Source organism: Phyllobates terribilis, unplaced genomic scaffold, assembly GCF_046119375.1.
Source record: "Phyllobates terribilis strain yellow unplaced genomic scaffold, ASM4611937v1 Scaffold_11__3_contigs__length_659146591, whole genome shotgun sequence".
Classification (NCBI taxonomy): Eukaryota; Metazoa; Chordata; class Amphibia; order Anura; family Dendrobatidae; genus Phyllobates; species Phyllobates terribilis.
In genome coordinates this window covers 573483346-573511326 of record NW_027362771.1, presented here as the reverse complement: position 1 = coordinate 573511326, position 27981 = coordinate 573483346, and the positions used below count along the sequence as shown (strand labels likewise).

The 27981-nt window shown below is 41.6% G+C and overlaps 32 non-coding genes across 32 annotated transcripts; 17 read left to right on the top strand and 15 right to left on the bottom strand.

Moving 5' to 3' along the window:
- The first annotated feature begins 176 nt into the window (after positions 1-176).
- On the top strand, positions 177-249 carry TRNAM-CAU (transfer RNA methionine (anticodon CAU)). The gene has a single exon. It is a non-coding gene; the product is annotated as a tRNA-Met (tRNA).
- Positions 250-583: 334 nt separating this feature from the next.
- Positions 584-655, bottom strand: TRNAE-UUC (transfer RNA glutamic acid (anticodon UUC)). The gene has a single exon. It is a non-coding gene; the product is annotated as a tRNA-Glu (tRNA).
- A 1224-nt stretch (positions 656-1879) lies between these two features.
- Positions 1880-1952, top strand: TRNAM-CAU (transfer RNA methionine (anticodon CAU)). The gene has a single exon. It is a non-coding gene; the product is annotated as a tRNA-Met (tRNA).
- A 1633-nt stretch (positions 1953-3585) lies between these two features.
- TRNAM-CAU (transfer RNA methionine (anticodon CAU)) lies at positions 3586-3658 on the top strand. The gene has a single exon. It is a non-coding gene; the product is annotated as a tRNA-Met (tRNA).
- A 334-nt stretch (positions 3659-3992) lies between these two features.
- On the bottom strand, positions 3993-4064 carry TRNAE-UUC (transfer RNA glutamic acid (anticodon UUC)). The gene has a single exon. It is a non-coding gene; the product is annotated as a tRNA-Glu (tRNA).
- A 1224-nt stretch (positions 4065-5288) lies between these two features.
- TRNAM-CAU (transfer RNA methionine (anticodon CAU)) lies at positions 5289-5361 on the top strand. Its single transcript has one exon. It is a non-coding gene; the product is annotated as a tRNA-Met (tRNA).
- Positions 5362-5695: 334 nt separating this feature from the next.
- TRNAE-UUC (transfer RNA glutamic acid (anticodon UUC)) lies at positions 5696-5767 on the bottom strand. The gene has a single exon. It is a non-coding gene; the product is annotated as a tRNA-Glu (tRNA).
- Positions 5768-6990: 1223 nt separating this feature from the next.
- On the top strand, positions 6991-7063 carry TRNAM-CAU (transfer RNA methionine (anticodon CAU)). The gene has a single exon. It is a non-coding gene; the product is annotated as a tRNA-Met (tRNA).
- A 1630-nt stretch (positions 7064-8693) lies between these two features.
- TRNAM-CAU (transfer RNA methionine (anticodon CAU)) lies at positions 8694-8766 on the top strand. The gene has a single exon. It is a non-coding gene; the product is annotated as a tRNA-Met (tRNA).
- Positions 8767-9100: 334 nt separating this feature from the next.
- Positions 9101-9172, bottom strand: TRNAE-UUC (transfer RNA glutamic acid (anticodon UUC)). The gene has a single exon. It is a non-coding gene; the product is annotated as a tRNA-Glu (tRNA).
- Positions 9173-10396: 1224 nt separating this feature from the next.
- Positions 10397-10469, top strand: TRNAM-CAU (transfer RNA methionine (anticodon CAU)). The gene has a single exon. It is a non-coding gene; the product is annotated as a tRNA-Met (tRNA).
- A 334-nt stretch (positions 10470-10803) lies between these two features.
- TRNAE-UUC (transfer RNA glutamic acid (anticodon UUC)) lies at positions 10804-10875 on the bottom strand. Its single transcript has one exon. It is a non-coding gene; the product is annotated as a tRNA-Glu (tRNA).
- A 1224-nt stretch (positions 10876-12099) lies between these two features.
- On the top strand, positions 12100-12172 carry TRNAM-CAU (transfer RNA methionine (anticodon CAU)). Its single transcript has one exon. It is a non-coding gene; the product is annotated as a tRNA-Met (tRNA).
- A 334-nt stretch (positions 12173-12506) lies between these two features.
- On the bottom strand, positions 12507-12578 carry TRNAE-UUC (transfer RNA glutamic acid (anticodon UUC)). The gene has a single exon. It is a non-coding gene; the product is annotated as a tRNA-Glu (tRNA).
- Positions 12579-13801: 1223 nt separating this feature from the next.
- TRNAM-CAU (transfer RNA methionine (anticodon CAU)) lies at positions 13802-13874 on the top strand. The gene has a single exon. It is a non-coding gene; the product is annotated as a tRNA-Met (tRNA).
- A 334-nt stretch (positions 13875-14208) lies between these two features.
- TRNAE-UUC (transfer RNA glutamic acid (anticodon UUC)) lies at positions 14209-14280 on the bottom strand. Its single transcript has one exon. It is a non-coding gene; the product is annotated as a tRNA-Glu (tRNA).
- A 1224-nt stretch (positions 14281-15504) lies between these two features.
- On the top strand, positions 15505-15577 carry TRNAM-CAU (transfer RNA methionine (anticodon CAU)). The gene has a single exon. It is a non-coding gene; the product is annotated as a tRNA-Met (tRNA).
- A 334-nt stretch (positions 15578-15911) lies between these two features.
- On the bottom strand, positions 15912-15983 carry TRNAE-UUC (transfer RNA glutamic acid (anticodon UUC)). The gene has a single exon. It is a non-coding gene; the product is annotated as a tRNA-Glu (tRNA).
- A 1224-nt stretch (positions 15984-17207) lies between these two features.
- TRNAM-CAU (transfer RNA methionine (anticodon CAU)) lies at positions 17208-17280 on the top strand. Its single transcript has one exon. It is a non-coding gene; the product is annotated as a tRNA-Met (tRNA).
- Positions 17281-17614: 334 nt separating this feature from the next.
- Positions 17615-17686, bottom strand: TRNAE-UUC (transfer RNA glutamic acid (anticodon UUC)). The gene has a single exon. It is a non-coding gene; the product is annotated as a tRNA-Glu (tRNA).
- A 1224-nt stretch (positions 17687-18910) lies between these two features.
- Positions 18911-18983, top strand: TRNAM-CAU (transfer RNA methionine (anticodon CAU)). The gene has a single exon. It is a non-coding gene; the product is annotated as a tRNA-Met (tRNA).
- A 334-nt stretch (positions 18984-19317) lies between these two features.
- TRNAE-UUC (transfer RNA glutamic acid (anticodon UUC)) lies at positions 19318-19389 on the bottom strand. The gene has a single exon. It is a non-coding gene; the product is annotated as a tRNA-Glu (tRNA).
- A 1224-nt stretch (positions 19390-20613) lies between these two features.
- TRNAM-CAU (transfer RNA methionine (anticodon CAU)) lies at positions 20614-20686 on the top strand. The gene has a single exon. It is a non-coding gene; the product is annotated as a tRNA-Met (tRNA).
- A 334-nt stretch (positions 20687-21020) lies between these two features.
- TRNAE-UUC (transfer RNA glutamic acid (anticodon UUC)) lies at positions 21021-21092 on the bottom strand. Its single transcript has one exon. It is a non-coding gene; the product is annotated as a tRNA-Glu (tRNA).
- A 1224-nt stretch (positions 21093-22316) lies between these two features.
- On the top strand, positions 22317-22389 carry TRNAM-CAU (transfer RNA methionine (anticodon CAU)). The gene has a single exon. It is a non-coding gene; the product is annotated as a tRNA-Met (tRNA).
- A 334-nt stretch (positions 22390-22723) lies between these two features.
- TRNAE-UUC (transfer RNA glutamic acid (anticodon UUC)) lies at positions 22724-22795 on the bottom strand. Its single transcript has one exon. It is a non-coding gene; the product is annotated as a tRNA-Glu (tRNA).
- A 1223-nt stretch (positions 22796-24018) lies between these two features.
- TRNAM-CAU (transfer RNA methionine (anticodon CAU)) lies at positions 24019-24091 on the top strand. The gene has a single exon. It is a non-coding gene; the product is annotated as a tRNA-Met (tRNA).
- A 334-nt stretch (positions 24092-24425) lies between these two features.
- On the bottom strand, positions 24426-24497 carry TRNAE-UUC (transfer RNA glutamic acid (anticodon UUC)). The gene has a single exon. It is a non-coding gene; the product is annotated as a tRNA-Glu (tRNA).
- Positions 24498-25721: 1224 nt separating this feature from the next.
- Positions 25722-25794, top strand: TRNAM-CAU (transfer RNA methionine (anticodon CAU)). Its single transcript has one exon. It is a non-coding gene; the product is annotated as a tRNA-Met (tRNA).
- A 334-nt stretch (positions 25795-26128) lies between these two features.
- TRNAE-UUC (transfer RNA glutamic acid (anticodon UUC)) lies at positions 26129-26200 on the bottom strand. Its single transcript has one exon. It is a non-coding gene; the product is annotated as a tRNA-Glu (tRNA).
- Positions 26201-27424: 1224 nt separating this feature from the next.
- TRNAM-CAU (transfer RNA methionine (anticodon CAU)) lies at positions 27425-27497 on the top strand. Its single transcript has one exon. It is a non-coding gene; the product is annotated as a tRNA-Met (tRNA).
- A 334-nt stretch (positions 27498-27831) lies between these two features.
- On the bottom strand, positions 27832-27903 carry TRNAE-UUC (transfer RNA glutamic acid (anticodon UUC)). Its single transcript has one exon. It is a non-coding gene; the product is annotated as a tRNA-Glu (tRNA).
- Between the last annotated feature and the right edge of the window lie 78 nt (positions 27904-27981).

Sequence of the window (27981 nt, the reverse complement as noted above, 5' to 3'; positions counted from 1 at the left end):
TAAGATAAAGATGCATTCCCATACCGGGAGTCAAACCCGGGCCACCTGGGTGAGAGCCAGGAATCCTAACCGCTAGACCATATGGGAAAAGATGCTCTAATGTCTCAGTGACATTATGAAAAAAAAAAGTTTTCTGCTATGCACAATAAACTTCTGCAGATCTGCAGGTACAGCTTGCCTCGTTAGCGCAGTAGGTAGCGTGTCAGTCTCATAATCTGAAGGTCGTGAGTTCGAGCCTCACACGGGGCACTGTTCCCTCCTTTTCTCGAGAGATTTTGTCACCAACTTAGAACTTTTCCATTCAATTCTACAACTTTTTCCATTAGAAAGGAAATGGGAATCCAAATAACTTACCGGACCCATGAGTTGTTGAGTCCCTTGACACTTTAGTGTAAAAAGGGGTGGTTGAGAATGAGTTGAGCTACGAATCCAAATTGAATCTTGTGTGAAGGGTCAGAATGAAGTGCCAAAACGCGGGCGTTCAGCATTTTTGCCTGAAAAAAACAAATCCTACTTGAAATACGTTTGACTAAAAAACACGCGTCAGTTTTTGAATGTTGGCAGCGGTGCAGAAAAGGATGCGTTCCCATACCAGGAGTCGAACCCAGGCCGCCTGGGTGAAAACCAGGAATCCTAACCGCTAGACCATATGGGAGAAGATGTACTGCCAGCTCACTTACAATATGAAAAAAAAGAGGTGTACTGCTTTGCACAAGCAACTTCCACAGATTATTACGTGCATTTTGCCTCGTTAGCGCAGCAGGTAGCGCGTCAGTCTCGTAATCTGAAGGTCATGAGTTCGATTCTCACATGGGGCACTGGTACCGTGTTTCCTTAACTGATTTTGCAACCATCTTGGCTAGAGAGTCACAGCTCTTTTCCATTCAGTAGCAAAATATCACCAATTGATGGAAGGGGAGCTCCAATGACAAACAGGGATAAAGGCTTGTTGAGTCCCTTAACACCCAGGAATTAAAAGTGAGAGATATGAATGGTTTGAGATATGACATCAAATAAGCTTTTGTGCAAATAAATATCCAAAAAACCTGGTGGTCTGCATTTTTGGCTGCAAAGAGCAGTTCCAACCTAAACTGATTCTGTCTGCAAGGCACGTGTTGGCTTTGGAATGTGGACACTAGTCCCCAAAAAAAAGTCTCTCCCATAGCAGGAATCGAACCAGTCAACCAGGAATACTAACTAAGTCTTTCTCCACATGGTGTAAGCAGTACAGTAAACAGCAAGACAGGTGTTAAAAAAAAAAAAAAAAAAAAAAAAAAGAGTGTTTTGCTTTGAATACAAAACATCAACATTACAAGAGCTGAAACACGCTACATGGTCAAGGTTTTTGGCACGTCAGTTGAATAATTTGAAGATCATGAGTTTTTTGCTCACACGTGGCATCCTCCTTTTCTCAAGAGATTTTGTCACTAACTCTGAACTTTCCAATTCAGTTCTAAACTGTTTCCGATTAGAAAGAACATGGGAGCCCTAATGACAGACAGGACACATGGCTTGTTGAGTCCCTTGACACTTTTGTGTAAAACTGTGTAGTTGAAAAAGGCTTAAGCTATGAAACAAAAGGAAATCTTTTGCAAAAGTCATAATGCATCGCCAATGTTAAGTATTTTTGTTGCAAAGTGAAAATCTACCAGAAACATTTTTGATTGAAAAACACGTGTCAGTCTTTCAATGGTGGCAGTAGCTAAGATAAAGATGCATTCCCATACCGGGAGTCAAACCCGGGCCACCTGGGTGAGAGCCAGGAATCCTAACCGCTAGACCATATGGGAAAAGATGCTCTAATGTCTCAGTGACATTATGAAAAAAAAAAGTTTTCTGCTATGCACAATAAACTTCTGCAGATCTGCAGGTACAGCTTGCCTCGTTAGCGCAGTAGGTAGCGTGTCAGTCTCATAATCTGAAGGTCGTGAGTTCGAGCCTCACACGGGGCACTGTTCCCTCCTTTTCTCGAGAGATTTTGTCACCAACTTAGAACTTTTCCATTCAATTCTACAACTTTTTCCATTAGAAAGGAAATGGGAATCCAAATAACTTACCGGACCCATGAGTTGTTGAGTCCCTTGACACTTTAGTGTAAAAAGGGGTGGTTGAGAATGAGTTGAGCTACGAATCCAAATTGAATCTTGTGTGAAGGGTCAGAATTAAGTGCCAAAACGCGGGCGTTCAGCATTTTTGCCTGAAAAAAACAAATCCTACTTGAAATACATTTGACTAAAAAACACGCGTCAGTTTTTGAATGTTGGCAGCGGTGCAGAAAAGGATGCGTTCCCATACCAGGAGTCAAGCCCAGGCCGCCTGGGTGAAAACCAGGAATCCTAACCGCTAGACCATATGGGAGAAGATGTACTGCCAGCTCACTTACAATATGAAAAAAAAGAGGTGTACTGCTTTGCACAAGCAACTTCCACAGATTATTACGTGCCTTTTGCCTCGTTAGCGCAGCAGGTAGCGCGTCAGTCTCGTAATCTGAAGGTCATGAGTTCGATTCTCACATGGGGCACTGGTACCGTGTTTCCTTAACTGATTTTGCAACCATCTTGGCTAGAGAGTCACAGCTCTTTTCCATTCAGTAGCAAAATATCACCAATTGATGGAAGGGGAGCTCCAATGACAAACAGGGATAAAGGCTTGTTGAGTCCCTTAACACCCAGGAATTAAAAGTGAGAGATATGAATGGTTTGAGATATGACATCAAATAAGCTTTTGTGCAAATAAATATCCAAAAAACCTGGTGGTCTGCATTTTTGGCTGCAAAGAGCAGTTCCAACCTAAACTGATTCTGTCTGCAAGGCACGTGTTGGCTTTGGAATGTGGACACTAGTCCCCAAAAAAAAGTCTCTCCCATAGCAGGAATCGAACCAGTCAACCAGGAATACTAACTAAGTCTTTCTCCACATGGTGTAAGCAGTACAGTAAACAGCAAGACAGGTGTTAAAAAAAAAAAAAAAAAAAAAAAAAAAAAGAGTGTTTTGCTTTGAATACAAAACATCAACATTACAAGAGCTGAAACACGCTACATGGTCAAGGTTTTTGGCACGTCAGTTGAATAATTTGAAGATCATGAGTTTTTTGCTCACACGTGGCATCCTCCTTTTCTCAAGAGATTTTGTCACTAACTCTGAACTTTCCAATTCAGTTCTAAACTGTTTCCGATTAGAAAGAACATGGGAGCCCTAATGACAGACAGGACACATGGCTTGTTGAGTCCCTTGACACTTTTGTGTAAAACTGTGTAGTTGAAAAAGGCTTAAGCTATGAAACAAAAGGAAATCTTTTGCAAAAGTCATAATGCATCGCCAATGTTAAGTATTTTTGTTGCAAAGTGAAAATCTACCAGAAACATTTTTGATTGAAAAACACGTGTCAGTCTTTCAATGGTGGCAGTAGCTAAGATAAAGATGCATTCCCATACCGGGAGTCAAACCCGGGCCACCTGGGTGAGAGCCAGGAATCCTAACCGCTAGACCATATGGGAAAAGATGCTCTAATGTCTCAGTGACATTATGAAAAAAAAAAGTTTTCTGCTATGCACAATAAACTTCTGCAGATCTGCAGGTACAGCTTGCCTCGTTAGCGCAGTAGGTAGCGTGTCAGTCTCATAATCTGAAGGTCGTGAGTTCGAGCCTCACACGGGGCACTGTTCCCTCCTTTTCTCGAGAGATTTTGTCACCAACTTAGAACTTTTCCATTCAATTCTACAACTTTTTCCATTAGAAAGGAAATGGGAATCCAAATAACTTACCGGACCCATGAGTTGTTGAGTCCCTTGACACTTTAGTGTAAAAAGGGGTGGTTGAGAATGAGTTGAGCTACGAATCCAAATTGAATCTTGTGTGAAGGGTCAGAATGAAGTGCCAAAACGCGGGCGTTCAGCATTTTTGCCTGAAAAAAACAAATCCTACTTGAAATACGTTTGACTAAAAAACACGCGTCAGTTTTTGAATGTTGGCAGCGGTGCAGAAAAGGATGCGTTCCCATACCAGGAGTCGAACCCAGGCCGCCTGGGTGAAAACCAGGAATCCTAACCGCTAGACCATATGGGAGAAGATGTACTGCCAGCTCACTTACAATATGAAAAAAAAGAGGTGTACTGCTTTGCACAAGCAACTTCCACAGATTATTACGTGCATTTTGCCTCGTTAGCGCAGCAGGTAGCGCGTCAGTCTCGTAATCTGAAGGTCATGAGTTCGATTCTCACATGGGGCACTGGTACCGTGTTTCCTTAACTGATTTTGCAACCATCTTGGCTAGAGAGTCACAGCTCTTTTCCATTCAGTAGCAAAATATCACCAATTGATGGAAGGGGAGCTCCAATGACAAACAGGGATAAAGGCTTGTTGAGTCCCTTAACACCCAGGAATTAAAAGTGAGAGATATGAATGGTTTGAGATATGACATCAAATAAGCTTTTGTGCAAATAAATATCCAAAAAACCTGGTGGTCTGCATTTTTGGCTGCAAAGAGCAGTTCCAACCTAAACTGATTCTGTCTGCAAGGCACGTGTTGGCTTTGGAATGTGGACACTAGTCCCCAAAAAAAAGTCTCTCCCATAGCAGGAATCGAACCAGTCAACCAGGAATACTAACTAAGTCTTTCTCCACATGGTGTAAGCAGTACAGTAAACAGCAAGACAGGTGTAAAAAAAAAAAAAAAAAAAAAAAAAAAGAGTGTTTTGCTTTGAATACAAAACATCAACATTACAAGAGCTGAAACACGCTACATGGTCAAGGTTTTTGGCACGTCAGTTGAATAATTTGAAGATCATGAGTTTTTTGCTCACACGTGGCATCCTCCTTTTCTCAAGAGATTTTGTCACTAACTCTGAACTTTCCAATTCAGTTCTAAACTGTTTCCGATTAGAAAGAACATGGGAGCCCTAATGACAGACAGGACACATGGCTTGTTGAGTCCCTTGACACTTTTGTGTAAAACTGTGTAGTTGAAAAAGGCTTAAGCTATGAAACAAAAGGAAATCTTTTGCAAAAGTCATAATGCATCGCCAATGTTAAGTATTTTTGTTGCAAAGTGAAAATCTACCAGAAACATTTTTGATTGAAAAACACGTGTCAGTCTTTCAATGGTGGCAGTAGCTAAGATAAAGATGCATTCCCATACCGGGAGTCAAACCCGGGCCACCTGGGTGAGAGCCAGGAATCCTAACCGCTAGACCATATGGGAAAAGATGCTCTAATGTCTCAGTGACATTATGAAAAAAAAAAGTTTTCTGCTATGCACAATAAACTTCTGCAGATCTGCAGGTACAGCTTGCCTCGTTAGCGCAGTAGGTAGCGTGTCAGTCTCATAATCTGAAGGTCGTGAGTTCGAGCCTCACACGGGGCACTGTTCCCTCCTTTTCTCGAGAGATTTTGTCACCAACTTAGAACTTTTCCATTCAATTCTACAACTTTTTCCATTAGAAAGGAAATGGGAATCCAAATAACTTACCGGACCCATGAGTTGTTGAGTCCCTTGACACTTTAGTGTAAAAAGGGGTGGTTGAGAATGAGTTGAGCTACGAATCCAAATTGAATCTTGTGTGAAGGGTCAGAATGAAGTGCCAAAACGCGGGCGTTCAGCATTTTTGCCTGAAAAAAACAAATCCTACTTGAAATACGTTTGACTAAAAAACACGCGTCAGTTTTTGAATGTTGGCAGCGGTGCAGAAAAGGATGCGTTCCCATACCAGGAGTCGAACCCAGGCCGCCTGGGTGAAAACCAGGAATCCTAACCGCTAGACCATATGGGAGAAGATGTACTGCCAGCTCACTTACAATATGAAAAAAAAGAGGTGTACTGCTTTGCACAAGCAACTTCCACAGATTATTACGTGCATTTTGCCTCGTTAGCGCAGCAGGTAGCGCGTCAGTCTCGTAATCTGAAGGTCATGAGTTCGATTCTCACATGGGGCACTGGTACCGTGTTTCCTTAACTGATTTTGCAACCATCTTGGCTAGAGAGTCACAGCTCTTTTCCATTCAGTAGCAAAATATCACCAATTGATGGAAGGGGAGCTCCAATGACAAACAGGGATAAAGGCTTGTTGAGTCCCTTAACACCCAGGAATTAAAAGTGAGAGATATGAATGGTTTGAGATATGACATCAAATAAGCTTTTGTGCAAATAAATATCCAAAAAACCTGGTGGTCTGCATTTTTGGCTGCAAAGAGCAGTTCCAACCTAAACTGATTCTGTCTGCAAGGCACGTGTTGGCTTTGGAATGTGGACACTAGTCCCCAAAAAAAAGTCTCTCCCATAGCAGGAATCGAACCAGTCAACCAGGAATACTAACTAAGTCTTTCTCCACATGGTGTAAGCAGTACAGTAAACAGCAAGACAGGTGTAAAAAAAAAAAAAAAAAAAAAAAAAAGAGTGTTTTGCTTTGAATACAAAACATCAACATTACAAGAGCTGAAACACGCTACATGGTCAAGGTTTTTGGCACGTCAGTTGAATAATTTGAAGATCATGAGTTTTTTGCTCACACGTGGCATCCTCCTTTTCTCAAGAGATTTTGTCACTAACTCTGAACTTTCCAATTCAGTTCTAAACTGTTTCCGATTAGAAAGAACATGGGAGCCCTAATGACAGACAGGACACATGGCTTGTTGAGTCCCTTGACACTTTTGTGTAAAACTGTGTAGTTGAAAAAGGCTTAAGCTATGAAACAAAAGGAAATCTTTTGCAAAAGTCATAATGCATCGCCAATGTTAAGTATTTTTGTTGCAAAGTGAAAATCTACCAGAAACATTTTTGATTGAAAAACACGTGTCAGTCTTTGAATGGTGGCAGTAGCTAAGATAAAGATGCATTCCCATACCGGGAGTCAAACCCGGGCCACCTGGGTGAGAGCCAGGAATCCTAACCGCTAGACCATATGGGAAAAGATGCTCTAATGTCTCAGTGACATTATGAAAAAAAAAAGTTTTCTGCTATGCACAATAAACTTCTGCAGATCTGCAGGTACAGCTTGCCTCGTTAGCGCAGTAGGTAGCGTGTCAGTCTCATAATCTGAAGGTCGTGAGTTCGAGCCTCACACGGGGCACTGTTCCCTCCTTTTCTCGAGAGATTTTGTCACCAACTTAGAACTTTTCCATTCAATTCTACAACTTTTTCCATTAGAAAGGAAATGGGAATCCAAATAACTTACCGGACCCATGAGTTGTTGAGTCCCTTGACACTTTAGTGTAAAAAGGGGTGGTTGAGAATGAGTTGAGCTACGAATCCAAATTGAATCTTGTGTGAAGGGTCAGAATTAAGTGCCAAAACGCGGGCGTTCAGCATTTTTGCCTGAAAAAAACAAATCCTACTTGAAATACATTTGACTAAAAAACACGCGTCAGTTTTTGAATGTTGGCAGCGGTGCAGAAAAGGATGCGTTCCCATACCAGGAGTCAAGCCCAGGCCGCCTGGGTGAAAACCAGGAATCCTAACCGCTAGACCATATGGGAGAAGATGTACTGCCAGCTCACTTACAATATGAAAAAAAAGAGGTGTACTGCTTTGCACAAGCAACTTCCACAGATTATTACGTGCCTTTTGCCTCGTTAGCGCAGCAGGTAGCGCGTCAGTCTCGTAATCTGAAGGTCATGAGTTCGATTCTCACATGGGGCACTGGTACCGTGTTTCCTTAACTGATTTTGCAACCATCTTGGCTAGAGAGTCACAGCTCTTTTCCATTCAGTAGCAAAATATCACCAATTGATGGAAGGGGAGCTCCAATGACAAACAGGGATAAAGGCTTGTTGAGTCCCTTAACACCCAGGAATTAAAAGTGAGAGATATGAATGGTTTGAGATATGACATCAAATAAGCTTTTGTGCAAATAAATATCCAAAAAACCTGGTGGTCTGCATTTTTGGCTGCAAAGAGCAGTTCCAACCTAAACTGATTCTGTCTGCAAGGCACGTGTTGGCTTTGGAATGTGGACACTAGTCCCCAAAAAAAAGTCTCTCCCATAGCAGGAATCGAACCAGTCAACCAGGAATACTAACTAAGTCTTTCTCCACATGGTGTAAGCAGTACAGTAAACAGCAAGACAGGTGTTAAAAAAAAAAAAAAAAAAAAAAAAAAGAGTGTTTTGCTTTGAATACAAAACATCAACATTACAAGAGCTGAAACACGCTACATGGTCAAGGTTTTTGGCACGTCAGTTGAATAATTTGAAGATCATGAGTTTTTTGCTCACACGTGGCATCCTCCTTTTCTCAAGAGATTTTGTCACTAACTCTGAACTTTCCAATTCAGTTCTAAACTGTTTCCGATTAGAAAGAACATGGGAGCCCTAATGACAGACAGGACACATGGCTTGTTGAGTCCCTTGACACTTTTGTGTAAAACTGTGTAGTTGAAAAAGGCTTAAGCTATGAAACAAAAGGAAATCTTTTGCAAAAGTCATAATGCATCGCCAATGTTAAGTATTTTTGTTGCAAAGTGAAAATCTACCAGAAACATTTTTGATTGAAAAACACGTGTCAGTCTTTCAATGGTGGCAGTAGCTAAGATAAAGATGCATTCCCATACCGGGAGTCAAACCCGGGCCACCTGGGTGAGAGCCAGGAATCCTAACCGCTAGACCATATGGGAAAAGATGCTCTAATGTCTCAGTGACATTATGAAAAAAAAAAGTTTTCTGCTATGCACAATAAACTTCTGCAGATCTGCAGGTACAGCTTGCCTCGTTAGCGCAGTAGGTAGCGTGTCAGTCTCATAATCTGAAGGTCGTGAGTTCGAGCCTCACACGGGGCACTGTTCCCTCCTTTTCTCGAGAGATTTTGTCACCAACTTAGAACTTTTCCATTCAATTCTACAACTTTTTCCATTAGAAAGGAAATGGGAATCCAAATAACTTACCGGACCCATGAGTTGTTGAGTCCCTTGACACTTTAGTGTAAAAAGGGGTGGTTGAGAATGAGTTGAGCTACGAATCCAAATTGAATCTTGTGTGAAGGGTCAGAATGAAGTGCCAAAACGCGGGCGTTCAGCATTTTTGCCTGAAAAAAACAAATCCTACTTGAAATACGTTTGACTAAAAAACACGCGTCAGTTTTTGAATGTTGGCAGCGGTGCAGAAAAGGATGCGTTCCCATACCAGGAGTCGAACCCAGGCCGCCTGGGTGAAAACCAGGAATCCTAACCGCTAGACCATATGGGAGAAGATGTACTGCCAGCTCACTTACAATATGAAAAAAAAGAGGTGTACTGCTTTGCACAAGCAACTTCCACAGATTATTACGTGCATTTTGCCTCGTTAGCGCAGCAGGTAGCGCGTCAGTCTCGTAATCTGAAGGTCATGAGTTCGATTCTCACATGGGGCACTGGTACCGTGTTTCCTTAACTGATTTTGCAACCATCTTGGCTAGAGAGTCACAGCTCTTTTCCATTCAGTAGCAAAATATCACCAATTGATGGAAGGGGAGCTCCAATGACAAACAGGGATAAAGGCTTGTTGAGTCCCTTAACACCCAGGAATTAAAAGTGAGAGATATGAATGGTTTGAGATATGACATCAAATAAGCTTTTGTGCAAATAAATATCCAAAAAACCTGGTGGTCTGCATTTTTGGCTGCAAAGAGCAGTTCCAACCTAAACTGATTCTGTCTGCAAGGCACGTGTTGGCTTTGGAATGTGGACACTAGTCCCCAAAAAAAAGTCTCTCCCATAGCAGGAATCGAACCAGTCAACCAGGAATACTAACTAAGTCTTTCTCCACATGGTGTAAGCAGTACAGTAAACAGCAAGACAGGTGTAAAAAAAAAAAAAAAAAAAAAAAAAAAGAGTGTTTTGCTTTGAATACAAAACATCAACATTACAAGAGCTGAAACACGCTACATGGTCAAGGTTTTTGGCACGTCAGTTGAATAATTTGAAGATCATGAGTTTTTTGCTCACACGTGGCATCCTCCTTTTCTCAAGAGATTTTGTCACTAACTCTGAACTTTCCAATTCAGTTCTAAACTGTTTCCGATTAGAAAGAACATGGGAGCCCTAATGACAGACAGGACACATGGCTTGTTGAGTCCCTTGACACTTTTGTGTAAAACTGTGTAGTTGAAAAAGGCTTAAGCTATGAAACAAAAGGAAATCTTTTGCAAAAGTCATAATGCATCGCCAATGTTAAGTATTTTTGTTGCAAAGTGAAAATCTACCAGAAACATTTTTGATTGAAAAACACGTGTCAGTCTTTCAATGGTGGCAGTAGCTAAGATAAAGATGCATTCCCATACCGGGAGTCAAACCCGGGCCACCTGGGTGAGAGCCAGGAATCCTAACCGCTAGACCATATGGGAAAAGATGCTCTAATGTCTCAGTGACATTATGAAAAAAAAAAGTTTTCTGCTATGCACAATAAACTTCTGCAGATCTGCAGGTACAGCTTGCCTCGTTAGCGCAGTAGGTAGCGTGTCAGTCTCATAATCTGAAGGTCGTGAGTTCGAGCCTCACACGGGGCACTGTTCCCTCCTTTTCTCGAGAGATTTTGTCACCAACTTAGAACTTTTCCATTCAATTCTACAACTTTTTCCATTAGAAAGGAAATGGGAATCCAAATAACTTACCGGACCCATGAGTTGTTGAGTCCCTTGACACTTTAGTGTAAAAAGGGGTGGTTGAGAATGAGTTGAGCTACGAATCCAAATTGAATCTTGTGTGAAGGGTCAGAATGAAGTGCCAAAACGCGGGCGTTCAGCATTTTTGCCTGAAAAAAACAAATCCTACTTGAAATACGTTTGACTAAAAAACACGCGTCAGTTTTTGAATGTTGGCAGCGGTGCAGAAAAGGATGCGTTCCCATACCAGGAGTCGAACCCAGGCCGCCTGGGTGAAAACCAGGAATCCTAACCGCTAGACCATATGGGAGAAGATGTACTGCCAGCTCACTTACAATATGAAAAAAAAGAGGTGTACTGCTTTGCACAAGCAACTTCCACAGATTATTACGTGCATTTTGCCTCGTTAGCGCAGCAGGTAGCGCGTCAGTCTCGTAATCTGAAGGTCATGAGTTCGATTCTCACATGGGGCACTGGTACCGTGTTTCCTTAACTGATTTTGCAACCATCTTGGCTAGAGAGTCACAGCTCTTTTCCATTCAGTAGCAAAATATCACCAATTGATGGAAGGGGAGCTCCAATGACAAACAGGGATAAAGGCTTGTTGAGTCCCTTAACACCCAGGAATTAAAAGTGAGAGATATGAATGGTTTGAGATATGACATCAAATAAGCTTTTGTGCAAATAAATATCCAAAAAACCTGGTGGTCTGCATTTTTGGCTGCAAAGAGCAGTTCCAACCTAAACTGATTCTGTCTGCAAGGCACGTGTTGGCTTTGGAATGTGGACACTAGTCCCCAAAAAAAAGTCTCTCCCATAGCAGGAATCGAACCAGTCAACCAGGAATACTAACTAAGTCTTTCTCCACATGGTGTAAGCAGTACAGTAAACAGCAAGACAGGTGTAAAAAAAAAAAAAAAAAAAAAAAAAAAGAGTGTTTTGCTTTGAATACAAAACATCAACATTACAAGAGCTGAAACACGCTACATGGTCAAGGTTTTTGGCACGTCAGTTGAATAATTTGAAGATCATGAGTTTTTTGCTCACACGTGGCATCCTCCTTTTCTCAAGAGATTTTGTCACTAACTCTGAACTTTCCAATTCAGTTCTAAACTGTTTCCGATTAGAAAGAACATGGGAGCCCTAATGACAGACAGGACACATGGCTTGTTGAGTCCCTTGACACTTTTGTGTAAAACTGTGTAGTTGAAAAAGGCTTAAGCTATGAAACAAAAGGAAATCTTTTGCAAAAGTCATAATGCATCGCCAATGTTAAGTATTTTTGTTGCAAAGTGAAAATCTACCAGAAACATTTTTGATTGAAAAACACGTGTCAGTCTTTGAATGGTGGCAGTAGCTAAGATAAAGATGCATTCCCATACCGGGAGTCAAACCCGGGCCACCTGGGTGAGAGCCAGGAATCCTAACCGCTAGACCATATGGGAAAAGATGCTCTAATGTCTCAGTGACATTATGAAAAAAAAAAGTTTTCTGCTATGCACAATAAACTTCTGCAGATCTGCAGGTACAGCTTGCCTCGTTAGCGCAGTAGGTAGCGTGTCAGTCTCATAATCTGAAGGTCGTGAGTTCGAGCCTCACACGGGGCACTGTTCCCTCCTTTTCTCGAGAGATTTTGTCACCAACTTAGAACTTTTCCATTCAATTCTACAACTTTTTCCATTAGAAAGGAAATGGGAATCCAAATAACTTACCGGACCCATGAGTTGTTGAGTCCCTTGACACTTTAGTGTAAAAAGGGGTGGTTGAGAATGAGTTGAGCTACGAATCCAAATTGAATCTTGTGTGAAGGGTCAGAATGAAGTGCCAAAACGCGGGCGTTCAGCATTTTTGCCTGAAAAAAACAAATCCTACTTGAAATACGTTTGACTAAAAAACACGCGTCAGTTTTTGAATGTTGGCAGCGGTGCAGAAAAGGATGCGTTCCCATACCAGGAGTCGAACCCAGGCCGCCTGGGTGAAAACCAGGAATCCTAACCGCTAGACCATATGGGAGAAGATGTACTGCCAGCTCACTTACAATATGAAAAAAAAGAGGTGTACTGCTTTGCACAAGCAACTTCCACAGATTATTACGTGCATTTTGCCTCGTTAGCGCAGCAGGTAGCGCGTCAGTCTCGTAATCTGAAGGTCATGAGTTCGATTCTCACATGGGGCACTGGTACCGTGTTTCCTTAACTGATTTTGCAACCATCTTGGCTAGAGAGTCACAGCTCTTTTCCATTCAGTAGCAAAATATCACCAATTGATGGAAGGGGAGCTCCAATGACAAACAGGGATAAAGGCTTGTTGAGTCCCTTAACACCCAGGAATTAAAAGTGAGAGATATGAATGGTTTGAGATATGACATCAAATAAGCTTTTGTGCAAATAAATATCCAAAAAACCTGGTGGTCTGCATTTTTGGCTGCAAAGAGCAGTTCCAACCTAAACTGATTCTGTCTGCAAGGCACGTGTTGGCTTTGGAATGTGGACACTAGTCCCCAAAAAAAAGTCTCTCCCATAGCAGGAATCGAACCAGTCAACCAGGAATACTAACTAAGTCTTTCTCCACATGGTGTAAGCAGTACAGTAAACAGCAAGACAGGTGTTAAAAAAAAAAAAAAAAAAAAAAAAAGAGTGTTTTGCTTTGAATACAAAACATCAACATTACAAGAGCTGAAACACGCTACATGGTCAAGGTTTTTGGCACGTCAGTTGAATAATTTGAAGATCATGAGTTTTTTGCTCACACGTGGCATCCTCCTTTTCTCAAGAGATTTTGTCACTAACTCTGAACTTTCCAATTCAGTTCTAAACTGTTTCCGATTAGAAAGAACATGGGAGCCCTAATGACAGACAGGACACATGGCTTGTTGAGTCCCTTGACACTTTTGTGTAAAACTGTGTAGTTGAAAAAGGCTTAAGCTATGAAACAAAAGGAAATCTTTTGCAAAAGTCATAATGCATCGCCAATGTTAAGTATTTTTGTTGCAAAGTGAAAATCTACCAGAAACATTTTTGATTGAAAAACACGTGTCAGTCTTTCAATGGTGGCAGTAGCTAAGATAAAGATGCATTCCCATACCGGGAGTCAAACCCGGGCCACCTGGGTGAGAGCCAGGAATCCTAACCGCTAGACCATATGGGAAAAGATGCTCTAATGTCTCAGTGACATTATGAAAAAAAAAAGTTTTCTGCTATGCACAATAAACTTCTGCAGATCTGCAGGTACAGCTTGCCTCGTTAGCGCAGTAGGTAGCGTGTCAGTCTCATAATCTGAAGGTCGTGAGTTCGAGCCTCACACGGGGCACTGTTCCCTCCTTTTCTCGAGAGATTTTGTCACCAACTTAGAACTTTTCCATTCAATTCTACAACTTTTTCCATTAGAAAGGAAATGGGAATCCAAATAACTTACCGGACCCATGAGTTGTTGAGTCCCTTGACACTTTAGTGTAAAAAGGGGTGGTTGAGAATGAGTTGAGCTACGAATCCAAATTGAATCTTGTGTGAAGGGTCAGAATGAAGTGCCAAAACGCGGGCGTTCAGCATTTTTGCCTGAAAAAAACAAATCCTACTTGAAATACGTTTGACTAAAAAACACGCGTCAGTTTTTGAATGTTGGCAGCGGTGCAGAAAAGGATGCGTTCCCATACCAGGAGTCGAACCCAGGCCGCCTGGGTGAAAACCAGGAATCCTAACCGCTAGACCATATGGGAGAAGATGTACTGCCAGCTCACTTACAATATGAAAAAAAAGAGGTGTACTGCTTTGCACAAGCAACTTCCACAGATTATTACGTGCATTTTGCCTCGTTAGCGCAGCAGGTAGCGCGTCAGTCTCGTAATCTGAAGGTCATGAGTTCGATTCTCACATGGGGCACTGGTACCGTGTTTCCTTAACTGATTTTGCAACCATCTTGGCTAGAGAGTCACAGCTCTTTTCCATTCAGTAGCAAAATATCACCAATTGATGGAAGGGGAGCTCCAATGACAAACAGGGATAAAGGCTTGTTGAGTCCCTTAACACCCAGGAATTAAAAGTGAGAGATATGAATGGTTTGAGATATGACATCAAATAAGCTTTTGTGCAAATAAATATCCAAAAAACCTGGTGGTCTGCATTTTTGGCTGCAAAGAGCAGTTCCAACCTAAACTGATTCTGTCTGCAAGGCACGTGTTGGCTTTGGAATGTGGACACTAGTCCCCAAAAAAAAGTCTCTCCCATAGCAGGAATCGAACCAGTCAACCAGGAATACTAACTAAGTCTTTCTCCACATGGTGTAAGCAGTACAGTAAACAGCAAGACAGGTGTTAAAAAAAAAAAAAAAAAAAAAAAAAAGAGTGTTTTGCTTTGAATACAAAACATCAACATTACAAGAGCTGAAACACGCTACATGGTCAAGGTTTTTGGCACGTCAGTTGAATAATTTGAAGATCATGAGTTTTTTGCTCACACGTGGCATCCTCCTTTTCTCAAGAGATTTTGTCACTAACTCTGAACTTTCCAATTCAGTTCTAAACTGTTTCCGATTAGAAAGAACATGGGAGCCCTAATGACAGACAGGACACATGGCTTGTTGAGTCCCTTGACACTTTTGTGTAAAACTGTGTAGTTGAAAAAGGCTTAAGCTATGAAACAAAAGGAAATCTTTTGCAAAAGTCATAATGCATCGCCAATGTTAAGTATTTTTGTTGCAAAGTGAAAATCTACCAGAAACATTTTTGATTGAAAAACACGTGTCAGTCTTTCAATGGTGGCAGTAGCTAAGATAAAGATGCATTCCCATACCGGGAGTCAAACCCGGGCCACCTGGGTGAGAGCCAGGAATCCTAACCGCTAGACCATATGGGAAAAGATGCTCTAATGTCTCAGTGACATTATGAAAAAAAAAAGTTTTCTGCTATGCACAATAAACTTCTGCAGATCTGCAGGTACAGCTTGCCTCGTTAGCGCAGTAGGTAGCGTGTCAGTCTCATAATCTGAAGGTCGTGAGTTCGAGCCTCACACGGGGCACTGTTCCCTCCTTTTCTCGAGAGATTTTGTCACCAACTTAGAACTTTTCCATTCAATTCTACAACTTTTTCCATTAGAAAGGAAATGGGAATCCAAATAACTTACCGGACCCATGAGTTGTTGAGTCCCTTGACACTTTAGTGTAAAAAGGGGTGGTTGAGAATGAGTTGAGCTACGAATCCAAATTGAATCTTGTGTGAAGGGTCAGAATGAAGTGCCAAAACGCGGGCGTTCAGCATTTTTGCCTGAAAAAAACAAATCCTACTTGAAATACGTTTGACTAAAAAACACGCGTCAGTTTTTGAATGTTGGCAGCGGTGCAGAAAAGGATGCGTTCCCATACCAGGAGTCGAACCCAGGCCGCCTGGGTGAAAACCAGGAATCCTAACCGCTAGACCATATGGGAGAAGATGTACTGCCAGCTCACTTACAATATGAAAAAAAAGAGGTGTACTGCTTTGCACAAGCAACTTCCACAGATTATTACGTGCATTTTGCCTCGTTAGCGCAGCAGGTAGCGCGTCAGTCTCGTAATCTGAAGGTCATGAGTTCGATTCTCACATGGGGCACTGGTACCGTGTTTCCTTAACTGATTTTGCAACCATCTTGGCTAGAGAGTCACAGCTCTTTTCCATTCAGTAGCAAAATATCACCAATTGATGGAAGGGGAGCTCCAATGACAAACAGGGATAAAGGCTTGTTGAGTCCCTTAACACCCAGGAATTAAAAGTGAGAGATATGAATGGTTTGAGATATGACATCAAATAAGCTTTTGTGCAAATAAATATCCAAAAAACCTGGTGGTCTGCATTTTTGGCTGCAAAGAGCAGTTCCAACCTAAACTGATTCTGTCTGCAAGGCACGTGTTGGCTTTGGAATGTGGACACTAGTCCCCAAAAAAAAGTCTCTCCCATAGCAGGAATCGAACCAGTCAACCAGGAATACTAACTAAGTCTTTCTCCACATGGTGTAAGCAGTACAGTAAACAGCAAGACAGGTGTAAAAAAAAAAAAAAAAAAAAAAAAAAAGAGTGTTTTGCTTTGAATACAAAACATCAACATTACAAGAGCTGAAACACGCTACATGGTCAAGGTTTTTGGCACGTCAGTTGAATAATTTGAAGATCATGAGTTTTTTGCTCACACGTGGCATCCTCCTTTTCTCAAGAGATTTTGTCACTAACTCTGAACTTTCCAATTCAGTTCTAAACTGTTTCCGATTAGAAAGAACATGGGAGCCCTAATGACAGACAGGACACATGGCTTGTTGAGTCCCTTGACACTTTTGTGTAAAACTGTGTAGTTGAAAAAGGCTTAAGCTATGAAACAAAAGGAAATCTTTTGCAAAAGTCATAATGCATCGCCAATGTTAAGTATTTTTGTTGCAAAGTGAAAATCTACCAGAAACATTTTTGATTGAAAAACACGTGTCAGTCTTTGAATGGTGGCAGTAGCTAAGATAAAGATGCATTCCCATACCGGGAGTCAAACCCGGGCCACCTGGGTGAGAGCCAGGAATCCTAACCGCTAGACCATATGGGAAAAGATGCTCTAATGTCTCAGTGACATTATGAAAAAAAAAAGTTTTCTGCTATGCACAATAAACTTCTGCAGATCTGCAGGTACAGCTTGCCTCGTTAGCGCAGTAGGTAGCGTGTCAGTCTCATAATCTGAAGGTCGTGAGTTCGAGCCTCACACGGGGCACTGTTCCCTCCTTTTCTCGAGAGATTTTGTCACCAACTTAGAACTTTTCCATTCAATTCTACAACTTTTTCCATTAGAAAGGAAATGGGAATCCAAATAACTTACCGGACCCATGAGTTGTTGAGTCCCTTGACACTTTAGTGTAAAAAGGGGTGGTTGAGAATGAGTTGAGCTACGAATCCAAATTGAATCTTGTGTGAAGGGTCAGAATGAAGTGCCAAAACGCGGGCGTTCAGCATTTTTGCCTGAAAAAAACAAATCCTACTTGAAATACGTTTGACTAAAAAACACGCGTCAGTTTTTGAATGTTGGCAGCGGTGCAGAAAAGGATGCGTTCCCATACCAGGAGTCGAACCCAGGCCGCCTGGGTGAAAACCAGGAATCCTAACCGCTAGACCATATGGGAGAAGATGTACTGCCAGCTCACTTACAATATGAAAAAAAAGAGGTGTACTGCTTTGCACAAGCAACTTCCACAGATTATTACGTGCATTTTGCCTCGTTAGCGCAGCAGGTAGCGCGTCAGTCTCGTAATCTGAAGGTCATGAGTTCGATTCTCACATGGGGCACTGGTACCGTGTTTCCTTAACTGATTTTGCAACCATCTTGGCTAGAGAGTCACAGCTCTTTTCCATTCAGTAGCAAAATATCACCAATTGATGGAAGGGGAGCTCCAATGACAAACAGGGATAAAGGCTTGTTGAGTCCCTTAACACCCAGGAATTAAAAGTGAGAGATATGAATGGTTTGAGATATGACATCAAATAAGCTTTTGTGCAAATAAATATCCAAAAAACCTGGTGGTCTGCATTTTTGGCTGCAAAGAGCAGTTCCAACCTAAACTGATTCTGTCTGCAAGGCACGTGTTGGCTTTGGAATGTGGACACTAGTCCCCAAAAAAAAGTCTCTCCCATAGCAGGAATCGAACCAGTCAACCAGGAATACTAACTAAGTCTTTCTCCACATGGTGTAAGCAGTACAGTAAACAGCAAGACAGGTGTTAAAAAAAAAAAAAAAAAAAAAAAAAAGAGTGTTTTGCTTTGAATACAAAACATCAACATTACAAGAGCTGAAACACGCTACATGGTCAAGGTTTTTGGCACGTCAGTTGAATAATTTGAAGATCATGAGTTTTTTGCTCACACGTGGCATCCTCCTTTTCTCAAGAGATTTTGTCACTAACTCTGAACTTTCCAATTCAGTTCTAAACTGTTTCCGATTAGAAAGAACATGGGAGCCCTAATGACAGACAGGACACATGGCTTGTTGAGTCCCTTGACACTTTTGTGTAAAACTGTGTAGTTGAAAAAGGCTTAAGCTATGAAACAAAAGGAAATCTTTTGCAAAAGTCATAATGCATCGCCAATGTTAAGTATTTTTGTTGCAAAGTGAAAATCTACCAGAAACATTTTTGATTGAAAAACACGTGTCAGTCTTTCAATGGTGGCAGTAGCTAAGATAAAGATGCATTCCCATACCGGGAGTCAAACCCGGGCCACCTGGGTGAGAGCCAGGAATCCTAACCGCTAGACCATATGGGAAAAGATGCTCTAATGTCTCAGTGACATTATGAAAAAAAAAAGTTTTCTGCTATGCACAATAAACTTCTGCAGATCTGCAGGTACAGCTTGCCTCGTTAGCGCAGTAGGTAGCGTGTCAGTCTCATAATCTGAAGGTCGTGAGTTCGAGCCTCACACGGGGCACTGTTCCCTCCTTTTCTCGAGAGATTTTGTCACCAACTTAGAACTTTTCCATTCAATTCTACAACTTTTTCCATTAGAAAGGAAATGGGAATCCAAATAACTTACCGGACCCATGAGTTGTTGAGTCCCTTGACACTTTAGTGTAAAAAGGGGTGGTTGAGAATGAGTTGAGCTACGAATCCAAATTGAATCTTGTGTGAAGGGTCAGAATGAAGTGCCAAAACGCGGGCGTTCAGCATTTTTGCCTGAAAAAAACAAATCCTACTTGAAATACGTTTGACTAAAAAACACGCGTCAGTTTTTGAATGTTGGCAGCGGTGCAGAAAAGGATGCGTTCCCATACCAGGAGTCGAACCCAGGCCGCCTGGGTGAAAACCAGGAATCCTAACCGCTAGACCATATGGGAGAAGATGTACTGCCAGCTCACTTACAATATGAAAAAAAAGAGGTGTACTGCTTTGCACAAGCAACTTCCACAGATTATTACGTGCATTTTGCCTCGTTAGCGCAGCAGGTAGCGCGTCAGTCTCGTAATCTGAAGGTCATGAGTTCGATTCTCACATGGGGCACTGGTACCGTGTTTCCTTAACTGATTTTGCAACCATCTTGGCTAGAGAGTCACAGCTCTTTTCCATTCAGTAGCAAAATATCACCAATTGATGGAAGGGGAGCTCCAATGACAAACAGGGATAAAGGCTTGTTGAGTCCCTTAACACCCAGGAATTAAAAGTGAGAGATATGAATGGTTTGAGATATGACATCAAATAAGCTTTTGTGCAAATAAATATCCAAAAAACCTGGTGGTCTGCATTTTTGGCTGCAAAGAGCAGTTCCAACCTAAACTGATTCTGTCTGCAAGGCACGTGTTGGCTTTGGAATGTGGACACTAGTCCCCAAAAAAAAGTCTCTCCCATAGCAGGAATCGAACCAGTCAACCAGGAATACTAACTAAGTCTTTCTCCACATGGTGTAAGCAGTACAGTAAACAGCAAGACAGGTGTTAAAAAAAAAAAAAAAAAAAAAAAAAAGAGTGTTTTGCTTTGAATACAAAACATCAACATTACAAGAGCTGAAACACGCTACATGGTCAAGGTTTTTGGCACGTCAGTTGAATAATTTGAAGATCATGAGTTTTTTGCTCACACGTGGCATCCTCCTTTTCTCAAGAGATTTTGTCACTAACTCTGAACTTTCCAATTCAGTTCTAAACTGTTTCCGATTAGAAAGAACATGGGAGCCCTAATGACAGACAGGACACATGGCTTGTTGAGTCCCTTGACACTTTTGTGTAAAACTGTGTAGTTGAAAAAGGCTTAAGCTATGAAACAAAAGGAAATCTTTTGCAAAAGTCATAATGCATCGCCAATGTTAAGTATTTTTGTTGCAAAGTGAAAATCTACCAGAAACATTTTTGATTGAAAAACACGTGTCAGTCTTTCAATGGTGGCAGTAGCTAAGATAAAGATGCATTCCCATACCGGGAGTCAAACCCGGGCCACCTGGGTGAGAGCCAGGAATCCTAACCGCTAGACCATATGGGAAAAGATGCTCTAATGTCTCAGTGACATTATGAAAAAAAAAAGTTTTCTGCTATGCACAATAAACTTCTGCAGATCTGCAGGTACAGCTTGCCTCGTTAGCGCAGTAGGTAGCGTGTCAGTCTCATAATCTGAAGGTCGTGAGTTCGAGCCTCACACGGGGCACTGTTCCCTCCTTTTCTCGAGAGATTTTGTCACCAACTTAGAACTTTTCCATTCAATTCTACAACTTTTTCCATTAGAAAGGAAATGGGAATCCAAATAACTTACCGGACCCATGAGTTGTTGAGTCCCTTGACACTTTAGTGTAAAAAGGGGTGGTTGAGAATGAGTTGAGCTACGAATCCAAATTGAATCTTGTGTGAAGGGTCAGAATGAAGTGCCAAAACGCGGGCGTTCAGCATTTTTGCCTGAAAAAAACAAATCCTACTTGAAATACGTTTGACTAAAAAACACGCGTCAGTTTTTGAATGTTGGCAGCGGTGCAGAAAAGGATGCGTTCCCATACCAGGAGTCGAACCCAGGCCGCCTGGGTGAAAACCAGGAATCCTAACCGCTAGACCATATGGGAGAAGATGTACTGCCAGCTCACTTACAATATGAAAAAAAAGAGGTGTACTGCTTTGCACAAGCAACTTCCACAGATTATTACGTGCATTTTGCCTCGTTAGCGCAGCAGGTAGCGCGTCAGTCTCGTAATCTGAAGGTCATGAGTTCGATTCTCACATGGGGCACTGGTACCGTGTTTCCTTAACTGATTTTGCAACCATCTTGGCTAGAGAGTCACAGCTCTTTTCCATTCAGTAGCAAAATATCACCAATTGATGGAAGGGGAGCTCCAATGACAAACAGGGATAAAGGCTTGTTGAGTCCCTTAACACCCAGGAATTAAAAGTGAGAGATATGAATGGTTTGAGATATGACATCAAATAAGCTTTTGTGCAAATAAATATCCAAAAAACCTGGTGGTCTGCATTTTTGGCTGCAAAGAGCAGTTCCAACCTAAACTGATTCTGTCTGCAAGGCACGTGTTGGCTTTGGAATGTGGACACTAGTCCCCAAAAAAAAGTCTCTCCCATAGCAGGAATCGAACCAGTCAACCAGGAATACTAACTAAGTCTTTCTCCACATGGTGTAAGCAGTACAGTAAACAGCAAGACAGGTGTTAAAAAAAAAAAAAAAAAAAAAAAAAAGAGTGTTTTGCTTTGAATACAAAACATCAACATTACAAGAGCTGAAACACGCTACATGGTCAAGGTTTTTGGCACGTCAGTTGAATAATTTGAAGATCATGAGTTTTTTGCTCACACGTGGCATCCTCCTTTTCTCAAGAGATTTTGTCACTAACTCTGAACTTTCCAATTCAGTTCTAAACTGTTTCCGATTAGAAAGAACATGGGAGCCCTAATGACAGACAGGACACATGGCTTGTTGAGTCCCTTGACACTTTTGTGTAAAACTGTGTAGTTGAAAAAGGCTTAAGCTATGAAACAAAAGGAAATCTTTTGCAAAAGTCATAATGCATCGCCAATGTTAAGTATTTTTGTTGCAAAGTGAAAATCTACCAGAAACATTTTTGATTGAAAAACACGTGTCAGTCTTTCAATGGTGGCAGTAGCTAAGATAAAGATGCATTCCCATACCGGGAGTCAAACCCGGGCCACCTGGGTGAGAGCCAGGAATCCTAACCGCTAGACCATATGGGAAAAGATGCTCTAATGTCTCAGTGACATTATGAAAAAAAAAAGTTTTCTGCTATGCACAATAAACTTCTGCAGATCTGCAGGTACAGCTTGCCTCGTTAGCGCAGTAGGTAGCGTGTCAGTCTCATAATCTGAAGGTCGTGAGTTCGAGCCTCACACGGGGCACTGTTCCCTCCTTTTCTCGAGAGATTTTGTCACCAACTTAGAACTTTTCCATTCAATTCTACAACTTTTTCCATTAGAAAGGAAATGGGAATCCAAATAACTTACCGGACCCATGAGTTGTTGAGTCCCTTGACACTTTAGTGTAAAAAGGGGTGGTTGAGAATGAGTTGAGCTACGAATCCAAATTGAATCTTGTGTGAAGGGTCAGAATGAAGTGCCAAAACGCGGGCGTTCAGCATTTTTGCCTGAAAAAAACAAATCCTACTTGAAATACGTTTGACTAAAAAACACGCGTCAGTTTTTGAATGTTGGCAGCGGTGCAGAAAAGGATGCGTTCCCATACCAGGAGTCGAACCCAGGCCGCCTGGGTGAAAACCAGGAATCCTAACCGCTAGACCATATGGGAGAAGATGTACTGCCAGCTCACTTACAATATGAAAAAAAAGAGGTGTACTGCTTTGCACAAGCAACTTCCACAGATTATTACGTGCATTTTGCCTCGTTAGCGCAGCAGGTAGCGCGTCAGTCTCGTAATCTGAAGGTCATGAGTTCGATTCTCACATGGGGCACTGGTACCGTGTTTCCTTAACTGATTTTGCAACCATCTTGGCTAGAGAGTCACAGCTCTTTTCCATTCAGTAGCAAAATATCACCAATTGATGGAAGGGGAGCTCCAATGACAAACAGGGATAAAGGCTTGTTGAGTCCCTTAACACCCAGGAATTAAAAGTGAGAGATATGAATGGTTTGAGATATGACATCAAATAAGCTTTTGTGCAAATAAATATCCAAAAAACCTGGTGGTCTGCATTTTTGGCTGCAAAGAGCAGTTCCAACCTAAACTGATTCTGTCTGCAAGGCACGTGTTGGCTTTGGAATGTGGACACTAGTCCCCAAAAAAAAGTCTCTCCCATAGCAGGAATCGAACCAGTCAACCAGGAATACTAACTAAGTCTTTCTCCACATGGTGTAAGCAGTACAGTAAACAGCAAGACAGGTGTAAAAAAAAAAAAAAAAAAAAAAAAAAGAGTGTTTTGCTTTGAATACAAAACATCAACATTACAAGAGCTGAAACACGCTACATGGTCAAGGTTTTTGGCACGTCAGTTGAATAATTTGAAGATCATGAGTTTTTTGCTCACACGTGGCATCCTCCTTTTCTCAAGAGATTTTGTCACTAACTCTGAACTTTCCAATTCAGTTCTAAACTGTTTCCGATTAGAAAGAACATGGGAGCCCTAATGACAGACAGGACACATGGCTTGTTGAGTCCCTTGACACTTTTGTGTAAAACTGTGTAGTTGAAAAAGGCTTAAGCTATGAAACAAAAGGAAATCTTTTGCAAAAGTCATAATGCATCGCCAATGTTAAGTATTTTTGTTGCAAAGTGAAAATCTACCAGAAACATTTTTGATTGAAAAACACGTGTCAGTCTTTGAATGGTGGCAGTAGCTAAGATAAAGATGCATTCCCATACCGGGAGTCAAACCCGGGCCACCTGGGTGAGAGCCAGGAATCCTAACCGCTAGACCATATGGGAAAAGATGCTCTAATGTCTCAGTGACATTATGAAAAAAAAAAGTTTTCTGCTATGCACAATAAACTTCTGCAGATCTGCAGGTACAGCTTGCCTCGTTAGCGCAGTAGGTAGCGTGTCAGTCTCATAATCTGAAGGTCGTGAGTTCGAGCCTCACACGGGGCACTGTTCCCTCCTTTTCTCGAGAGATTTTGTCACCAACTTAGAACTTTTCCATTCAATTCTACAACTTTTTCCATTAGAAAGGAAATGGGAATCCAAATAACTTACCGGACCCATGAGTTGTTGAGTCCCTTGACACTTTAGTGTAAAAAGGGGTGGTTGAGAATGAGTTGAGCTACGAATCCAAATTGAATCTTGTGTGAAGGGTCAGAATGAAGTGCCAAAACGCGGGCGTTCAGCATTTTTGCCTGAAAAAAACAAATCCTACTTGAAATACGTTTGACTAAAAAACACGCGTCAGTTTTTGAATGTTGGCAGCGGTGCAGAAAAGGATGCGTTCCCATACCAGGAGTCGAACCCAGGCCGCCTGGGTGAAAACCAGGAATCCTAACCGCTAGACCATATGGGAGAAGATGTACTGCCAGCTCACTTACAATATGAAAAAAAAGAGGTGTACTGCTTTGCACAAGCAACTTCCACAGATTATTACGTGCATTTTGCCTCGTTAGCGCAGCAGGTAGCGCGTCAGTCTCGTAATCTGAAGGTCATGAGTTCGATTCTCACATGGGGCACTGGTACCGTGTTTCCTTAACTGATTTTGCAACCATCTTGGCTAGAGAGTCACAGCTCTTTTCCATTCAGTAGCAAAATATCACCAATTGATGGAAGGGGAGCTCCAATGACAAACAGGGATAAAGGCTTGTTGAGTCCCTTAACACCCAGGAATTAAAAGTGAGAGATATGAATGGTTTGAGATATGACATCAAATAAGCTTTTGTGCAAATAAATATCCAAAAAACCTGGTGGTCTGCATTTTTGGCTGCAAAGAGCAGTTCCAACCTAAACTGATTCTGTCTGCAAGGCACGTGTTGGCTTTGGAATGTGGACACTAGTCCCCAAAAAAAAGTCTCTCCCATAGCAGGAATCGAACCAGTCAACCAGGAATACTAACTAAGTCTTTCTCCACATGGTGTAAGCAGTACAGTAAACAGCAAGACAGGTGTTAAAAAAAAAAAAAAAAAAAAAAAAAAGAGTGTTTTGCTTTGAATACAAAACATCAACATTACAAGAGCTGAAACACGCTACATGGTCAAGGTTTTTGGCACGTCAGTTGAATAATTTGAAGATCATGAGTTTTTTGCTCACACGTGGCATCCTCCTTTTCTCAAGAGATTTTGTCACTAACTCTGAACTTTCCAATTCAGTTCTAAACTGTTTCCGATTAGAAAGAACATGGGAGCCCTAATGACAGACAGGACACATGGCTTGTTGAGTCCCTTGACACTTTTGTGTAAAACTGTGTAGTTGAAAAAGGCTTAAGCTATGAAACAAAAGGAAATCTTTTGCAAAAGTCATAATGCATCGCCAATGTTAAGTATTTTTGTTGCAAAGTGAAAATCTACCAGAAACATTTTTGATTGAAAAACACGTGTCAGTCTTTCAATGGTGGCAGTAGCTAAGATAAAGATGCATTCCCATACCGGGAGTCAAACCCGGGCCACCTGGGTGAGAGCCAGGAATCCTAACCGCTAGACCATATGGGAAAAGATGCTCTAATGTCTCAGTGACATTATGAAAAAAAAAAGTTTTCTGCTATGCACAATAAACTTCTGCAGATCTGCAGGTACAGCTTGCCTCGTTAGCGCAGTAGGTAGCGTGTCAGTCTCATAATCTGAAGGTCGTGAGTTCGAGCCTCACACGGGGCACTGTTCCCTCCTTTTCTCGAGAGATTTTGTCACCAACTTAGAACTTTTCCATTCAATTCTACAACTTTTTCCATTAGAAAGGAAATGGGAATCCAAATAACTTACCGGACCCATGAGTTGTTGAGTCCCTTGACACTTTAGTGTAAAAAGGGGTGGTTGAGAATGAGTTGAGCTACGAATCCAAATTGAATCTTGTGTGAAGGGTCAGAATGAAGTGCCAAAACGCGGGCGTTCAGCATTTTTGCCTGAAAAAAACAAATCCTACTTGAAATACGTTTGACTAAAAAACACGCGTCAGTTTTTGAATGTTGGCAGCGGTGCAGAAAAGGATGCGTTCCCATACCAGGAGTCGAACCCAGGCCGCCTGGGTGAAAACCAGGAATCCTAACCGCTAGACCATATGGGAGAAGATGTACTGCCAGCTCACTTACAATATGAAAAAAAAGAGGTGTACTGCTTTGCACAAGCAACTTCCACAGATTATTACGTGCATTTTGCCTCGTTAGCGCAGCAGGTAGCGCGTCAGTCTCGTAATCTGAAGGTCATGAGTTCGATTCTCACATGGGGCACTGGTACCGTGTTTCCTTAACTGATTTTGCAACCATCTTGGCTAGAGAGTCACAGCTCTTTTCCATTCAGTAGCAAAATATCACCAATTGATGGAAGGGGAGCTCCAATGACAAACAGGGATAAAGGCTTGTTGAGTCCCTTAACACCCAGGAATTAAAAGTGAGAGATATGAATGGTTTGAGATATGACATCAAATAAGCTTTTGTGCAAATAAATATCCAAAAAACCTGGTGGTCTGCATTTTTGGCTGCAAAGAGCAGTTCCAACCTAAACTGATTCTGTCTGCAAGGCACGTGTTGGCTTTGGAATGTGGACACTAGTCCCCAAAAAAAAGTCTCTCCCATAGCAGGAATCGAACCAGTCAACCAGGAATACTAACTAAGTCTTTCTCCACATGGTGTAAGCAGTACAGTAAACAGCAAGACAGGTGTAAAAAAAAAAAAAAAAAAAAAAAAAAAGAGTGTTTTGCTTTGAATACAAAACATCAACATTACAAGAGCTGAAACACGCTACATGGTCAAGGTTTTTGGCACGTCAGTTGAATAATTTGAAGATCATGAGTTTTTTGCTCACACGTGGCATCCTCCTTTTCTCAAGAGATTTTGTCACTAACTCTGAACTTTCCAATTCAGTTCTAAACTGTTTCCGATTAGAAAGAACATGGGAGCCCTAATGACAGACAGGACACATGGCTTGTTGAGTCCCTTGACACTTTTGTGTAAAACTGTGTAGTTGAAAAAGGCTTAAGCTATGAAACAAAAGGAAATCTTTTGCAAAAGTCATAATGCATCGCCAATGTTAAGTATTTTTGTTGCAAAGTGAAAATCTACCAGAAACATTTTTGATTGAAAAACACGTGTCAGTCTTTGAATGGTGGCAGTAGCTAAGATAAAGATGCATTCCCATACCGGGAGTCAAACCCGGGCCACCTGGGTGAGAGCCAGGAATCCTAACCGCTAGACCATATGGGAAAAGATGCTCTAATGTCTCAGTGACATTATGAAAAAAAAAAGTTTTCTGCTATGCACAATAAACTTCTGCAGATCTGCAGGTACAGCTTGCCTCGTTAGCGCAGTAGGTAGCGTGTCAGTCTCATAATCTGAAGGTCGTGAGTTCGAGCCTCACACGGGGCACTGTTCCCTCCTTTTCTCGAGAGATTTTGTCACCAACTTAGAACTTTTCCATTCAATTCTACAACTTTTTCCATTAGAAAGGAAATGGGAATCCAAATAACTTACCGGACCCATGAGTTGTTGAGTCCCTTGACACTTTAGTGTAAAAAGGGGTGGTTGAGAATGAGTTGAGCTACGAATCCAAATTGAATCTTGTGTGAAGGGTCAGAATGAAGTGCCAAAACGCGGGCGTTCAGCATTTTTGCCTGAAAAAAACAAATCCTACTTGAAATACGTTTGACTAAAAAACACGCGTCAGTTTTTGAATGTTGGCAGCGGTGCAGAAAAGGATGCGTTCCCATACCAGGAGTCGAACCCAGGCCGCCTGGGTGAAAACCAGGAATCCTAACCGCTAGACCATATGGGAGAAGATGTACTGCCAGCTCACTTACAATATGAAAAAAAAGAGGTGTACTGCTTTGCACAAGCAACTTCCACAGATTAT